General features: G+C 41.1%; 1 pseudogene; it reads left to right on the forward strand.

Moving 5' to 3' along the window:
- Positions 1-1,324: 1,324 nt before the first annotated feature.
- Positions 1,325-9,195, forward strand: LOC124501968 (transmembrane protein 14C-like; annotated as a pseudogene).
- The last annotated feature ends 8,333 nt before the right edge of the window (positions 9,196-17,528 follow it).

The following is a 17,528-nucleotide window of genomic DNA, read 5'->3' on the forward strand; positions in this document are numbered from 1 at the left end:
GATGTCTGAGAACCCTTCTATCTGAGGAAGGTGGTAATTCTCTTAGCCTGGGCATCACTGCGACATGGCCTTTTTAGGTTCCTTGTTTATAATGAGGGAGAATCAGGTTGTACTTGGGATCTTCTCTCCCTCCCCATCCCCATCTCACCCACAAACAGGTTCTAGGGATTATGGTTCTTCCCCACATGGCCTGCTCACAAAGTTAGCTGTCAGCTGTCAACACTCTTTACTCTTGGTAAAGGCCCCCAGATGGCCATTGAAGATGTATTTCCCTTTCTGACATGCAACCAGATTTGGCTTTGCTTCTTGTCTTTTGAAACAAAGCAAGGTTTAAGTGATGGGCAAATAACAGTGTTGCCTGAATTTTCCATATACCTCTGTTTTCCTCTGGTTTCAGAAAAGTCTGGTAGAGAGGAAATAAACAGTAAAATATAGTATTGGAAGGGAATTTACAGTTATGCAGATCAGTTTCCTAGGCTTTGAAAGGGGCCCTTGTGAGCTATTCTGGGGGCCCTCGTGAGCTATTCCGCCCCCCCCCCCCGCCCAGGAAAAGCATGACCAAGAGCTTCGGACATGAGGCCCTCGGCCCCTCCTCCACCAGAGCACTCTGCTCTTATGGGTTTTGTACATTGGGATTTGCAAAATATTTCTTCTGATAAGACTTCATTTTGTGGGTGAGGAACTAGAGGCCCAGGGACAGGGGGCGACTTGCTCAAGGTCACAGCTTGTTGTCAGGTACAGAGCTCAGGGCAGAAATCAAGTCCCAATTTCTAGTCCACTGTTCTTTGTTCTATCACTGGCCATCTTCCACTTCTCCTTGTCTAAGTCAGGCAACTTCTTTTCGATAGATGCTCACTCACAAGCTACCACAAATACTGCCAAAATGTTTGATATCAATCAGAAGAAAATTGCTATCTCTCATTTGAACAATTGCTACAATATGACCGGGGTTCTGGCTTTGAGTTCTTACTCTGCCTTTCACAAGCTGGGTGACTTAATCTTTCTCTCTTGCAGCTTCCTCACTGTGAAATAGAGATAATAATGCTCAACAACTGAGCTACTGTTCAGCTTTTTGTAAGCAAGCAGATAGCTAATGTACAACATTGTTGATATTGGTTTGATGCTTTCCTTGAACAAAAACCATTTAAAAATTCATGAATTGTAAAGGCCTCTATTAAAATGCATTGTCTCTTAGCACTTTTGAAAGAACCGAAGGTAATAATCAAAACAATCGCCATTTATATGGTACATAGCTTGAGTTCATTAAAGCATGATCAAAGGACCTATGTTCTGTCTGAAAACCATGCACGAGAACTGCTAAGGAATGAGCCTCAAGAAATCGCTGAACCGTTCTGAATCTTACAAAGCCTTGAGTACGAAAGGAGGGGTGGAAAAGGATCACTGGATTTGTCTTGTAAATGGTAAGCAACACAAGCACCAAGAACTTCAGTTGGTCTTGAAATTTTCTGCTTCCCATCTAGGAGCTGCTTCTAAATGTGGCAGTTCTCCCACTGCCTAATTAAAATGCCTTCGCGGAATGGCTTCGAATCTGACAAGGCTGAATCGTTGCCAAATGGGCCCCTTTCTTTGCTGGGCCTGTAGATAATTTGTCTCCAGCTAACAAGAACTAGCGCTAAAAGCCAAAAGTGGGGCATCAAAAGGCTTTAGACGCTGGGGGAGGACTGTTCCGTGTTGCTCAAATGTGGAGTGATCACTGTGGTGTGAGATCAGATTATTTTATCAGTAAATTGGGCAAAGCCATGTTACAAAGTAGGCAAAATGGTATCCAGATGAACACTACTCTACTGTGTGCAATGGCTTCTGGTTTCTTTCACTATTATGTAAAACATCCAGTTTCTGTCAGGTTATGCCTCCATTTATAGATCAAGAGCGGAAGATAACCATGGGGCAATGGACTGGAGTAAGGAGATCCGTGTTCAGGTTCTGGCCCAGTTATTGGGTATCTTTGCTGGATTAAACTTTGGGTCTCTGTTTCCTCATCTGTGAAATAAATAGTGCAGTAGAAAGTGAGATTAAACTTTCTAAAGTACTTTTCAGTTCTAACAGCTTCTTATTTTTATGGCTAAAGGTAATAAGGAGCAACATCTTTCTTTGGGTTATTTAAATTGTCCTATATATCAAATTCCAATGGATTTTTAAATTATATTGATTCTGGGGTAGCTGGCTGGCTCTGTCAGTGGAGCATGTTGACTCTTGATCTCAGGGTTGTAAATTTAAGCCCCATGTTGGGCACAGAGATTAGTTAAAAATAAAATCTTTAAAAAAATTATATTGATTCTGTGGTCTCTAACCCTCAATGAAGCATGTTAAGGAAGCTTAGTGTTTGATCACTTGCAGGACTAGTGATTTAAAAAAGACAAAATCACGGGGTGCCTGGGTGTCTCAGTCGGTTAAGCGTCTGACTTTGGCTCAGGTCATGATCTCGCAGTCTATGAGTTCAAGCCCCACGTTGGGCTGACAGCTGAGCGCCTGGAGCCTGCTTCAGATTCTGTGTGTTTGTCTCTGTCTGCCCCTCCCCCGCTTGCACTCTGTCACTCTCTCTTTCTCAAAGATAAATAAACATTTAAAAAATTAAAAAAAAATCATGCTGCAAGAAACAGATCTGCCTTCTGTGGTTTAAAAACACAAAAGTTTCTTCTCTGACAAAGAAGACCTGGGAGGTAGGAAATCCACAGCAGGTGTTGTGACTTTATGAAGAAATTTTATGAAGAAGTTCCGTTGTATGTGACTGCTAACCTGAAGGTTACCTCCTAATTCAATATGGCTGCTAGGATGCCAACCATTATATCTACATTCCAGGGGCAAGAGGAAATAGAAAAAGGAGAGCTCATCTTTTGACTAGAAAGTGTTGTTCTTTAGCTGAGCACTTTGCCGCCCCAAATAAAATTGGGGTCCTGTTACTAAGGAGAAAGGGGACCAACCGGCAGGCTCTGTCACAGGCAGATATCTCTGCTGGATTCCTTAACTAAACATCATCTCCTCAGCCTAGCACAGCTTTCCCTCAAATACCAGGCCTGGTGGGTGAGGTCCAGGGTTCTAAACAAACCTCTCTGTTTTCCAATGCCTTAAAACTATGAGATGAACCTGGGCAGGGAGACATGTCTTCCTGATTGAGGATCTGGGAGGACTATTTTCACAGGTGAAAGACAGCAAATTTATTCTATTGCAGATGCCTCTTGGGGAAATTGATATTTTTGATTTATTATAATAAAAGTGATTTCCAATTTTGTTTAGGAAATAAGTTAATTTCCACCTTCCAAAAAATATCCCAACAACTGTTTTAAATAACTCTGTTCTTGCTATGAGTAAGTTCCACAGTTAGCAACAGGGAACAGAAGGGAAACATGCAAAGCTTTTCTTTATTTTTAAAATAATAGCTCACCCTTGAGCTTGGATTAGGTGAAATAGTCACTCAGGCAAAAGGATCTCACTTCCTGAAGCTGTTTGCTTCTAAGCTGCTAAGAAACCACAGGCTACATTTTTCACTATGGTTTTGTTTTGTTTTAATAATCTTAGTTCATATGACTAGTCAACCTGCCTAAAGGATATGTGGGTTTTAAGAAATTATAAACAAAATACGGTCAAAACCTAAGCAGTCAAATAGCTCAAGTCAGTTAAGGATAGTACTTCAGCTCAAATATTTTGGTTCTGGGTTCATATTTTCCACAGATCCTTGCTCACCACCTATGATGGTTAATTTTATGTGCCAACATGGCTAGGCCACAATACTCAAATATTTGGTTAAAGACCAGTCTAGATGTCAACATGCAGGTATTTTTTAGGTAAGATTAATATTAAAATCAGTAAACTTCAAGTAAAACAGATAACCCTCCATGATGTGGGTGGGCCTCACCCAATCAGTTGACAGCCTTAAGAGAAAAAGACCAAGGTGGCCTGAGAAAGAATGAATATCGCCTCCAGAGCCTTCAGATTCACAGCTGTGACATCAGCTCTGCCCCAGTCTCCAGCCTACCAGCATACTGGCCTTCCTTGCAGATTTCAGACTTGTCAACCTCCATAAGCGTGTGAGCCAAATTCTTAAACTCTCTCGATAGATAGGTGATCTCAATCTCTCAATCTCTCTCTCTCTCTCTCTCTCTCTCTCTCTCTCACACACACACACACACACACACCCTATTGGTTCTTTTTCTCTAGAGAACCCTAACACACCATACCATCTTTTGGCTCATGGATATTTGCAAATAAGCCCATTTTTGCTGCTTCTCATTTCTGTAATGCATTTATTCAAAGTTGAATAATAAAGATAGTGTGATCTAGAGGGATAAGGAGTATGAACTCTGGTGTGAGATTGGGTTGGAATCACAGTAGCAAGGTTGTATCTCCCAGGTAAGTCTTTCACCTCTCTGAGCCTTAGTGTCCACATCTGTAAAATGGGTAAGGATGCTGGTTTGAGGATTAAATGACAATGATAGTGAAAACAACAACCCAAAATACCTACTTTTTCAGGGCGCATACTGTGTACCATGTGAACGTGGATTCTCTTTTCCTTCCCGCACAGCCTTGGGAGGTAGATATGAGGAAACAGTTTCACAGAGGTTAAGGAGCTTGTCCAAGTTCACACAGCCAGCAAGTGGTAAACACAGAATCATAACCCTGTGCTGCCTCCATGACACATGTGAAGACTCCTAGTTTACGCCTGGCACAGGGCAGATGTACAAGATTAGTTTCCTTTCCTTTTCTTTCTCCAATGCCTATTGTCTGATTACTCTGACCTTTCTGCTAATGTCAGAGCCAGTGAAAGCAGCAAAGTGTTGTACCTTTCAGATTATAGCTGTTGTGCAGTCGGGAACGCACTCCAAGGTGGTTCATTTACCAGGACTGAAATCTGAAAGCAGAGACTGCCTGTTGCCCCACAGCGTTTGGGGCCGCCTTGGTATCACAGTTGCCAGTGGTCAGTTAGCGGAGTGTGGGAACCAGGTGGACACAGCCACTGCCTATTCTGCTCAATTCATCCCTGGAGCATCGCGATCCCAAGCTGGCGCGTTTGAATGCAGACCTCATTGCCTCTGCTTTTCTGGTGTAATTTAAAAGTGAGATGGAAGAGTGGAGGCTGGTCTGAGTCTTCCCTCCTAGCTTGGTGTCACCCAGAGAGCAAGCTGCCTTTCCTCCTTTGGTTATGTTGCTGTGGAACCATGGGAAGTGGGGGAAGGGCCACCCTCTCTCTGTCCCTTCTCTCTCCTCTTTGGAAATCGCTAAAGAGGTCTGTTCCATTAGCATGAAGAGCGCATTTATGCATTTTAAAGTGGTTCTTTGGCAAACCGGAGAGGTGTTCTATGACAGGCCACAGACATCGTGTCTGCAGCCATTCATAATCAAAATAGGCATTCCCACAGTATCGATATGCCCAAACGTAACATCATCCCCTTGAAAATTCATTTCATGCGGGGATGCTGATATTAGTACCAAGTTATTCTATAATTCTAGGGGAAGAGGTTTTGAGAATCCTCTGTACTTGGCATAACACCTGTTATATTCATGCTTGGATTTTCATCAACTTAAATAATTTAAAGTTCAAGAATATGCTATAAAGACTGGTTTCATTCCAGCTGACTACTTCAGGGCTTCCAATATAAATGCTAATGCAGGAACCATTATTTTTGTTATTAAGTTATTGATACAAAACATATTTTTAAAAAGCAATTTAAAAATTTAGGACTTGTATAATGCATTTTCATGGTCTGATGCAATGAACCGTGCTTGGCATCTGTTGTGGGTTTTGTTCTTTATTTTTTGTTATTTTAGAGAGAGACAGTGTGTGTGTGTGTGTGTGTGTGAGTGGGGTGAAGGGCAGAGGGAGACTTGACACTCAGTGCAGGCTTGATACTCAGTACAGATGCGACATGGGGCTCAATACCGTGACCCTGGGATCATGACCTGATCCGAAATCAAGAGTCAGGTGCTCAACCAACTGAGCCACCCAGGCACTCCAGGCTTGGCATCTATTACAACTATATCTATAAACACAATGTATGGCATACGTACAAGGACACAAAGGTTGGGGCTCCAATTCCTTCCCTGTTTCCTAGCCCTCCATGCTTCCCCAAAGATGCCAAACTTGTTCTTGGTCTGCAAACACGTCATTGTTTTCCATGCCTTACATGTGCTATCTCCTTGGTCTACGATGACCCTCCTATCCTTCATCCATCTTCTCCCACTATACTTTACAAATCCTTGCTCATTCTTTTACACCCAGAACAAATGTCATCAGGAAGCCTTTCTGGATTTTCCCACACTACTTCTTTGAAGGTTAATATCTATTTATTTGTTATAACTCTCCAGTTTCTAAATATAGTTATATTTATAGTTATATCTATATTTCTAAATATAGTTAACTCTAAACCATCTTACCTAATAGTCCTGGAAGGCATGTAGAGGTCTTGGGTGAAATCCACACTTCTTGCAATTAGGAAGGAAGAGAGGACTAATTTCTTGCAACAAAGAGGGAAGAGAGGACTATGAATAGTTTGATCCAATGCCTTACCGATGAAACAACATCTTCCAGGGTTCTGCTTTTCCCTCAGTGTCAAGATGAATACAGACACCTTGAAGAGGATTTGGAAAGGCTAGAAAACAGGGGGAAAAAATTACCCTTGATCCAATTATCCAGTGATAACCTTTATTGACATTAAGTGAATATCTTTGTGTTTTGTTTTGAATGTATGTGTCTACATACATTTTGTTTCTATTTGGTCACCTCAGCCAAACTCATTGGCCCTTGTCTTTTCTTAGTTAACTTTTTATTGCAGTGTAGCATGTATACAGGGAAATTCACACATGAATCAAGGGTACAGCTTGATGAGTTTCTACAGTATAAACACACCCATGCAACCAGCAAAAAAGAGTTTTTTACCAATGCCCTAGAAGCCCCCTTTGGGCCCTGTTCTAGTTATTACTCTTCCCCCAAAGGCAACCACCACGCCTACTTCTCACACTAGATTATGTTTCGCCTGTTTTGGAACTCTACATAGATGTAAGCATCCAGTATGCACTTTTTTGTATGCTGGTCTTTCACTCCATAGTAAGTTTTTTTTTTTTTTTTTTTTTTACATTTATTTATTTTTGAGAGACAGAGTGAGACAGAGTGCGAGCAGAGGAGGGGCAGGCAGAGAAGGAGACACAGAATCTGAAACAGGCTCTGGGCAAGCATTCAACACAGAGTCCGATGTGGGGCCCAAACCCATGAACCGTGAGATCATGACCTGAACCGAAGTTGGACGCTCAACTGACTGAGCCACCCAGGTGCCCCCACTCAATAGTAAGTTTATGAGATTCAGTCATGTTGCTGCAGATACTTATAAAGAGTTTGTTCTCAGGTGGCATCAGATTTTATGAATATGCTACAATGTGTTAATCCACTGTACTATTGATGGACATTTGGGTTGTTTCCAACTTTTGACTATTATAAATAGTGTTGTTGTGAGTATTCCTGACCATGTTTTTAGTGCACATACATATGCATTTTTGTTGGGTTTATGCCTACGAGTAGCATTGCTGAGTTACAGAGTATGTCTATGTTCAGTGTTTAGTAGATTCTGCCAAATAGTTTTCCATAGTAGTTGGACCAGTTTACATTCCCAAGAGAATTCCAGCTTCCCCACAGCCTCCCCAGCACTTAATATTTCTTAGCTCTTTAACAATTCAGGTGAGATGTATTTCATCACAGTGCAAATTGCTTTTCTCTAATGTCTTCTCTTATGTCTATTGAACAATTGATTGTTTTCTTTTGTGAACATCTGTCCACATCTTTTCCCCATTTTCTATTGGATTATCTGCTTGTTGGTAGTTCTTCACTAGTCATTTGCAGGATATAAGTATAGCAAATACTTTCTCCCAGTATGTGACCTGCCTTTCGCTCTCTTAATGGTGTCTGTTAATGAACCAAAAGTTCATTAAATTTTAATAAAACCTAATTCATTCATTTGGTCCTCTTATGGTTAACATTTTTGTGTCATGTTTATAAAGTGCTAGTTTGCCCCAAGGCTGTAATGACATCTGATGTTTTCTTCTAAGATCATTAGTGTTTTACCTTTCATATTTATATCTACAACCCAAATGACTTCTATATATGATGTGACGTAGGAGCCAACGTTCATTATTTCCACACGAATGGTCAGTTGACCAGACTACTTACTGAGAAGTTTATCCTTTCCCCACTGAACTAGGTGTCATACTTGTCATAAATCAGTGATCCTACATATGTGGACTAGGGCCTTGTCTTTAAAAGTCCACTTTTTAAGTGGCCTAAGCCCTTATAGCAAAAGTGTATCTGCCTGAGCCTTCCCAAACATTTGGTCAGCTCAGAGCAAGGAACTGGGTTTTGAAATCTGTTTCTTTCACTGTGCCCAGATAATATGTGATAAAATGGAATCATTTTCCATAATCTCCTAAACTCACAATTCCAAAACTGTCAGCTTAGCTAACCAGGAAGCAACTGAACTGGTGCTGAGTAAGTTCTCGTAAATGTATCTGTTGCTATCACTGTAATAACCAACATAATTAATAGCCATAATTCTAGGTGTGCCCTGTTGACCAGGGCAGACCTATGGGAAAGTGCTTCAGGGCAGGCCTGATGTACTTTTCTGTCTGGTCAGAGTAAAAGAGAACAGTGCAGAAGATCTCTGGCCCACTTGAGCCTATACACTGGACTGGCTTTTACTATGAAGTGCTTGTCACCTCTGGTGGGATCATTGCTAGGCAAAAGCAGGTAGAATCTGGTCACTGGTTGCTGGGGTTCTTTTCGGTAGTTTAGCCGGCCTGGGTGCTCATCAGCTGCCTGAGGATCCGAGGAGCATTTGGGTTTTCCTAGCTACATCCGGAACCTTAGCCGGCATTTTGGGAATGAGCTTCTATCACTCTGGAAAATTTATGCCTACAGGCTTAGTCACATGTACCAGTTTGCCGACTGTCACCAAACTTGGGATTAGTATGTTGAATAGACCCCATCAGTCCCAGCTTGTCATGTCCCAGCTTGAATTCATGAAGAATTTAAAAACTTCCACTATTTTTACTGTATTAAGAGAAAGAAGTTCAGCATTTTCACATATTCTGACATTTTACTTAAAACACAACAAAACAAGACAAATGACATTGAACTTCCCAGGAAAAGAAATCAGTTATTATCATTACAACCTTAAAGAGATGGGCAGTGTATAACCCAAGAGCTTTTGATTATACGCTCATACAGTTTGATTCTTGTATGTTGATGTTATCTCTTCTTTCTGTATCTATAGGTAAAGTGTCAAGGGGTAAAATGTTAAGCATCAACATTGGGGGCCCCTGAAACCCCATGAACAGTGGTGAAAAACTCTTTGTAGAGCTTAGACTCTCTGTTCTTTGGTTCATCTTAGAGCACAGACCTACTTTGGAATTATGTCAAATGAAATACCAATGAAAATAAAGTTTACTATAAATAATAAAAAATAGTAATAACCCTAATTCTAAAGTCATCTCAGTCTTCTAGAAATGACCTTTTGTCCCAGGCCTACTCTATTCAAACTGACCTGAATTGGTTTTAGACTTACATCAAGGTAAGTGGTTGTGAGCCTCCCTGTGATTTGTTCTCTAAAAGTATGCATCTAATCCATACCCTAAAACACTAAATGTCTACTTCCCTATTAAAATAAAATTCTGTCAAATTAAAGTTATAGATTTTTGTAATGATTGATCTGATTTTAGGTTGAGGAAGAAACTGGGGGTATCTTCTGGAGCAAATCAGATGATGGGTTAATTTTGCATATACAAATGTGCCCATGATACAAATATTAACTCATTTTTCTCATGGGGAGTGCTTTGTGTTTATAACCCAAGTCCTATCATAGCATTTGGATGGTCTTAGAGCCAATGGATACACCATCCCAACGTAGACTCAAGCAGTGGGAAGTAAGAGCAATTCCTATTTGTTCAAACTGGGATTAAAACTCAATTCTTTAAAAAATAAAATTTAGGACTAACCCAACAAATTATTTTAAGTAGGGGACAGGGCTCGGTCTCCTGGAAAGAGTCTAGATTGAGGTATTGAATATATTTTTCTGTGCCAGAAACTATAGATCTATGGATTTGATGAATCAGATCTATTTCTAAAAGGAAAGAAGATAAATCCAATAATAAAAATAGCTAACTTTTATTAACCACCTCTCATATGTGCCAGACACTGGCATATATACACATCAGCTGTTTTGTATAAATATATCATACAGTCCTTAGGAGAACCCTTAAGAGGTAGATCTTATCCCCATTTTACAATTGAGGAAACTCAGGTGATTCTGCAGTTACAGATCACTGGTGTTGGAATGGGACTGGCTGGGTAAGTTGGTCAAAGGAAGATTTTCAAAGGAAAGTTCTTAAGAATCACAAGCCAGTGAGAACATGAGTGTCTATACCATAGAAGTGATTCTCTTCCTGAAACTGAGTAGGAAGGGATTTAATCTATTCAACTAGTGTGGAGTGAAGCAGATCTCAGTGAGAAAAAGAGAATAGAAGCCTACAAAGGAAACCAGCGTTAGATTTGAGGAGGGAGGATGGGATGTGAATGCATGGTCAAGATGTCCTTCAGGGATCCTGATCTCCCAGAGTATCGTCTAACTCTCCTCTTAACTCAGAAGATCCTATTAATTCTGCCTAATCCCTGGTGTGAGGACTTGTTTTAGAATGGTGGAAGGACCCATGTCCTGTGAGCAGATTGTGAGGGGGTTCTCTGTTACCTCCTAGAAATCCACTCGTCTAAGCCTGCCTCAGTTGATAGGTACAAGATTTAAAATGTAAACTAACCCTGAAGCAAAGGAATGAGTGTTCCTCTTTTAGTTAAAACTCTGTTTGTGAGACTACCCTTAGCCCACACTCTTTAGCTTCTTCTTGCCCTCAGGATGAGGAAGAGAGTTGAGACCAGTCATAACCCAGGAAGATCCTCCTTTCCACCTGCCAAGGAGGGAAGGGAAACATCCCTGGTAGACTCATGAATGCAAGCTGGTTTACAGTGGTACCAAAGCTGTGGATTCTCCATTTGGGAACATCCACTTTGGAACATTTATTGAGAGATTTGTCAGCATCTCACCAGGATGAGGCCTGGAGAGCGTCTACCTAGAGAATCCCCTCCAGGGTTGAATTTCTCCTGGGCATGGAACTGGCACCGTTCCCCCTAAATTCCTCATGTAAGGACTAGATGGTAAGGGATATTAATATGCAACACTGTTCCAGGTAATCAGATATTCCAACTACAAATGAGTTTTGTTTCTCTAAAGAGAATTAGCCGAGTTCACCAACTCTTCCACAATGGGGTTCTTGGGAGAACCATCCTTAGCAAGTCTGAGGAATAACCTGATGAGATAGTCTTGAGAGGCTGATGCAGGGAAAGGTGATAGGGAAAATATATCTTTTATCCTTCCATGTTCATAAAGCAAACTCTCTCCATTGTTTATATTCCTCTGACTTTCAACTTTCTAGTCACAGCAAATACAAGTGGGGAAGTAGAAGCAGGATGGTGGGCAAGAAGGAAGCAGTGGCTTGAAGGAGAGGAAGGGAGAGAAAGAAGGAAGTGAGAACAAATGGGGTAAAACTCCAAATAAAAGATAGGTTAGGGGCCCCTGGGTGGCTCAGTCAGTTAACCATCCAACTCTTGATTTTGTCTCAGGTCATGATCTCAAGGTTCATGAGATCCAGCCCCACATTGGGCTCTGTGCTGACAGCTCAGAGCCTGGAACCTGCTTTGGATTCTGTCTCCCTCTCTCTCTGTTCCTCCGTTGCTTGCATTGTGTGTCCCTCTCTCTCTCTCAAAAATAAACAAAGATTTAAAAAAATTAAAAAAAAAGATAGCTTAGATAGTTAAATAATGTTTCAATCAATCAACTAAATTAGCAATAAGCAAATTAACAAATTAAAAACAGATTAGGAGAGAAAGAATACCTATTTTAAAATTAGATTTGAAATGGGATATAGAAAAAACTGAAGGTGGTGAAACAAACAAGAGTTAAGACCAGAGGCAAATATTCCAAATTAAGATTAGTTGATAAAAGTACAATAAAATACATACTTACAATTTTCAAAAAGATTAATGGCTAGTGAAATAGAGATTAAAGTTTTGGAATGAAAAGCCATAAAATTAAGATGGGGCTAAATCCCAAATGATAAAAAGAAAAAGAAGTAGGGTAAATGTAATTTAAGAAGTAGAAGAAAATAAAAAAAAAGTTGGGGGGACTCATAAAAACAAAAACTCTGAACTACAATAACCTGACCATCCAGGCTAGTCAAGGGAAAATAGAAAGGAAGTTCTTTGGACAGCCAGGCTTTCCTCATAAAGGAATTCTCTTGAGGCGCATCCCTGGGGGCAGGTTTTTCAGTTTGGTTATGTATGCACCTATGCCTACCTCCGTTCATTCATTCATTCATTCCACACGAACTTATTTGCCACAACCTAGGAATTCAATGGTGCAAGTCAAGCAGAGAAGAACTTTGCCCCCATGAAGCTTAGTATATTGTGGTGGGAGAGAACATAGATACTAAACAAATGATTACACAGACAAATCAATACTTACGGAGTTATGAAGAAAAAGCCCAGGGTGCTGTGGGGACTATATGAACTGGTGATTGATTCTTTGTACACTGGGGATGGGTGATGTGGAGTGGATATATAGGTAGGTGGACACCAGGGGAGTTTTTTCTGCCAACATATTTGTTCTGAGATCCAAGGATGTATTATTAGGAATTAACTGAGGCAAAGCAGGGGTGTAGGTGGACAATATGTGTCAAGGGCCTGAAACAGGAAGGCTTTGGTGAGGTTAAGGAACTATAAGGAGGCTGTGGCTGAAGGAGACAGACTCAGCAAGGGAGAAGTGGTAGATGCATTTGGAGAGGATGGTGGGGGCCATATTAAGAATTTCGGTCTTTATCTTAGGAGGAATGGGAAGCCATTTGTTTGTTTCCTTCATGGCACTTACAAGAACAAAAAAATATTTCATCCATTTGTCTATTTACTTTTTTTTTTTTTTTTTTTGGTGGGGGGGTGGGGAGTACCCTTCCTTTGGGACAGGACCATATCTGTCTTGTATATCATTGTATTCCCATCACTTCCCCAGCAGAGAATCAGTATGTATCTTGAATGAATTAATAGCAAATAATTTTGGTAGGGCCACAACCAAAGTCCAGGTCTTCTCCAAAACTTGTGCTTCTTCCAGGATGTCATATTACTACCTCAACAGTTTGCTTCAAGTCTTATCCACTCATGAACATGGTAGATGTTAGATGTCTCCCTCTGTGCTTTTGCTGTCCTTAACTCAGCTTCTGAAATATCCATTACTTCTGAAAGTTTGGAGAATTGCTAAGGAGTTCTATCTTTCATGATGGTAGATGGATGTCATTGCGGGCTATTGGGGACAAAATATGCAAGAGGAAGGAGTTTATTATTGCATATCCATGTGTCCTGGACTTGTTTTCTGGAAGAACTAACACTCATAGTGGCAAATGGCTTTCCCATTGACAATGTTCACAAGTCTCAGGGAAATCTTAGTAACGCTTAGTTCTTAGTAAGTTTTCCCTGCCCCGAGCAATGGCACACCTAGCGTATTTGACTCTTAAAAGTAGATGAGTGTTTAACACCCTCCTGTTTTATAAGACATGGTTATTTTTAGCAATAGTCATGTAATAACCAGGAATGTTAGTTCCTTTCTTGATTTTTTAAGGTTTAAAACAAATGATAATTTAAAAAGAAGAATAAGTTACAGTTTTAAAAAAACTTTAAATTCAGTAAAGTATCTCATGCATGAAGTAAAATTTGCACTTATTAAACAAAAGTATCATACTTCACATTTTCTGCTCATTATCACTTTTTAAAATTTAAATACAAATAAAAAAAACCTCAGCGTGGTCACAGAGAATGTCAGAATTAAAGTGAGACAACTTTAGTTTGTTTTTTTTTTTTAATTTTTTTTTCAACGTTTATTTATTTATTTATTTTTTTGGGGACAGAGAGAGACAGAGCATGAACGGGGGAGGGGCAGAGAGAGAGGGAGACACAGAATCGGAAACAGGCTCCAGGCTCCGAGCCATCAGCCCAGAGCCCGACGCGGGGCTCGAACTCACGGACCGGGAGATCGTGACCTGGCTGAAGTCGGACGCTTAACCGACTGCGCCACCCAGGCGCCCCTAGTTTGTTTTTAAAGTCACCATGCTGTGATTGTTTATTTCAAGTCTACTTGTTTAAATGAGGAAATAAATACGCGTAGTACCAAAGGGTTTGGAGACACAAAAATGCACCTGAAGTGAGTTCACAGGATTCTGAACAATTCAGAATGTATGCTCACAAGACTCTTTGTGGTTGAATCTGCATGGGGATGTACGCTCAGGGGAGGACAGAATAATTGTGAGTTCTTCAAATTAACCTCCATATAAAATACAAGGCTTATTAAAGAATAAGACCAAGATATGCTACTTTGAAGCTTACGTATATTTACTTAAACTCCGCAGTAACCACAGCAATTGTTTAAAACTTAAAATGATTTTGGGGGTGGGGGAAACATTATCACTGACATCCCTTAGAATTGCCAGCACATGATACCAAAGGGAAGACCAACCTTTTGAATTTATTATTCAAGTTATTATTTTTATAAATCCTTTGCAGAAAACATATCACTTTACTGTCTGCACCTAAAGAGGCTGCCCGTGCACCTGCCCTTGGTAAGCTGCGACTCTAACTGCAAACAGTTAAAGAAACAATCAATCCCATCAAAAATGTTACATGTTACTTAAGAAATGGAAGGTTCCCCAACTTCCCCTCCAGCCTCTAAGGATAATTTCTAGAAATTAATTTTCTATCGAGATAACAATTTAGGAAATAAGGACACATCTCCAATGATCCTGTATTTTGGAAAATTAGGTTGTTGCCTGTTTTCCATATCTCAAAAAGCACTTGGACAAACATTTTAGTGTGTTTATTCACTTATTGCTTAAAAACAATTCCAAAATGTGGAATTGCAGGGTGGACAAATGTTTCAAGCTTTTCAAGCTTTTGCTACCTGTCACACAAACTGGCTTATAAATACGAAGAACAACCACCACGATTTCCTATCTCCCAAGTTCGCACTGATGCTACTGTAGAAACTGTGGGTGGAAGATTTAGAGGGTTCTTGGATGGAAAAGTAGACAGGGAAGCCCTGTTGTCAGCAGGGAGGATGTGGGAGAGGCAGAAGCCAGACTCCTGAGGTGACAGCTCTCTCCAGCTTTCACATTTGCAAGGTGACATCTCTCTCCCAGCTGCTTGGGCTTTCCTGCTTCTCTCCATAAATTCCTACTTAGAGATTATATTCCTCCAAAAAATCTAAAATTTCTACAGTGAGAAAGGCAAGTTTTGATTGAAGTTGGGTTTGGATTGTGAGGCACGTGGGAGGAGTTTGATAGATTTTTGTGGCGTATGGCCCCCAGGGGCCTGTGCCATACCAAAGACCTGCTCCACATGAAGACGATGGTGAGGGGGTGGTGCAGGGGGAGAAAGGGGGGCAGCAGAGAACACTGAGACACAGAGAGGGATAATAAGACCGTCAAGACCCCTAATATGCTTATTTCAAAATTGTCCAGGGTAAAGTATTCCCTATCCTCTTATTCCAACTTTATCAAAGGACTCTCTACTCACAGGGCCTCAGACTCAAACTAGCACATTGGTTTCATGATATTTGGGATTAAATAGTGCTTTAGTTGTTTTTTTTTTTTTAATGCTTATTTATTTTTGAGAGCAAGAGAGGCAAAGCATGAGCAGGGGAGGAGCGGGGGGGTGGGGGGGACACAGAATCCAAAGCAGGCTCCAGGCTCTGAGCGGTCAGCACAGAGCCCGACGCAGGGCTCGAGCTCACGAACAGCGAGATCATGACCTGAACCAAAGTCAGTTGCTTAACTGCCTGAGTCACCCAGGCACTCCAAATAGTGCTTTAATAGATAAGCTGGGTACTTCAGCTTTTTATATGTATTTATATGAAATATTTCATATATTTGTGCCTATATACATAATTTGGTTTACATGGAAAAAATATTAATTCTATATGACCAGTTTATTAATAAATAATGAACTGGATAATCAACTAAATGTCAGAATCCACATTGGAACAGTACCTAACACAGTAAGCAATGACTGAGTGTTAGTTACTATTGTGCATGGCCGTCTTCATGGTTATTATTACAAGTCTCTTTGCAAAGGCGGGTAGGCACTGGGAAGTCAGTCAGTTGGGGCCATCAGCACAATGTATCAACTACACTGGTAGATAAAGTTCTTTAGCGTTGCCACCCTGAATAAATGTGAGATTCTCGTGAGGTGGATGCCGGGTGGTCAACTAGCAACGTGGCCACATCAGGGCTTGTACCACTGGGGAGGGCTTACACACTTTGCCTCTGGGGACAAGCCAAGCTTCTTTGAATCAGGCTCTACTTCTCACCTGTGCTCTGTCTGTGGGTAACTCACTTCACTTTTCTAAGCTTCCGGTTTCCTCACATGCAAATAGAGATAATAATAGTGCTTGGCTCCTGGGGTTGTGAGAATTAAGTGAGACATCAAGCGGCTAGCATGAGCCCTGGCGAGTAGAAGGGACCCAGAAAATATAGGTGATTATTATGCCTGGATAACCTTGTAAGTGTTTTATTGTGGGTTTTGTGCCCAGATTAAAGGACTTGTCTTTTCCACAACTTAACAAAAAGAAACACGCCCTAGAAGTTAACGCCAGCTCAGAGTGAGAAATGATTATCTAAGAAGGTCACCTTCAAAGGTATTTCAGTAAAACTCTGTGTCACCATCAGTCTTTCACCATCAGTCTCCACAGCTGTCACTTATTTTCTCCCCTTTTTGTCCAACTGGGTCATTTCATCAAATTTAGTGCCCACTGAAAGCAACAGCTGCCAAGCGCCATTGTGGTTTCACATGGTATTTGACAGCATTGAGAGCTCATTTTTCCACCTGCTGCCAGGCTGAAGAATTCTCAGGATTCGCCCTTTGTTTTGTTCCAACTGTGGTATTTATAAATATGAGAAGAGACGTAGTGAAGGTTCAGGGCAGTTTTCTAATCCTGTGAAGGTTGAGTTTGCAGTTGAATGAAAAATAGCGGGTGAGATGCCAAAGAGCTTGGCAGGAAAAGTGTCACTGGCTTGGTTGCCTGACCCTGAAACATTCCTGTCTCCTTGCTAAGCTCTCAGCGGACCCCTCCAGCCCCCACCCCAAGCTCTAGGACCTCAGCAAGGAAGAACTTGCAGAGCTCAGGTGGCTCTGGCAAAGGTCAGCCACCTCTGAGGTGCTCTCTGACTTTAGGTCCCAGGCTTAGCAATGTCCTCGTATTATTATCCTGACCTTCGATCTTCCTGATCTCACAGCTCTTCTTCCAGGATTGAGTTCTGCCTTGTTCTGACCAATGCCTCGTGCTTCCAAACTGGGAATGGATCCTACTCCTCACGACCAGCCCTGGAGCCTTGCTAATTCATGCCAAATGGTTCTAATGCCAACCAATGGTTTAGCCACAAGACTC

This window comes from Lynx rufus, unplaced genomic scaffold (genome assembly GCF_022079265.1).
Source record: "Lynx rufus isolate CCGP_SWC_20201006 ecotype Redwood Valley unplaced genomic scaffold, mLynRuf1.p SCAF_7, whole genome shotgun sequence".
NCBI lineage: Eukaryota > Metazoa > Chordata > Mammalia > Carnivora > Felidae > Lynx > Lynx rufus.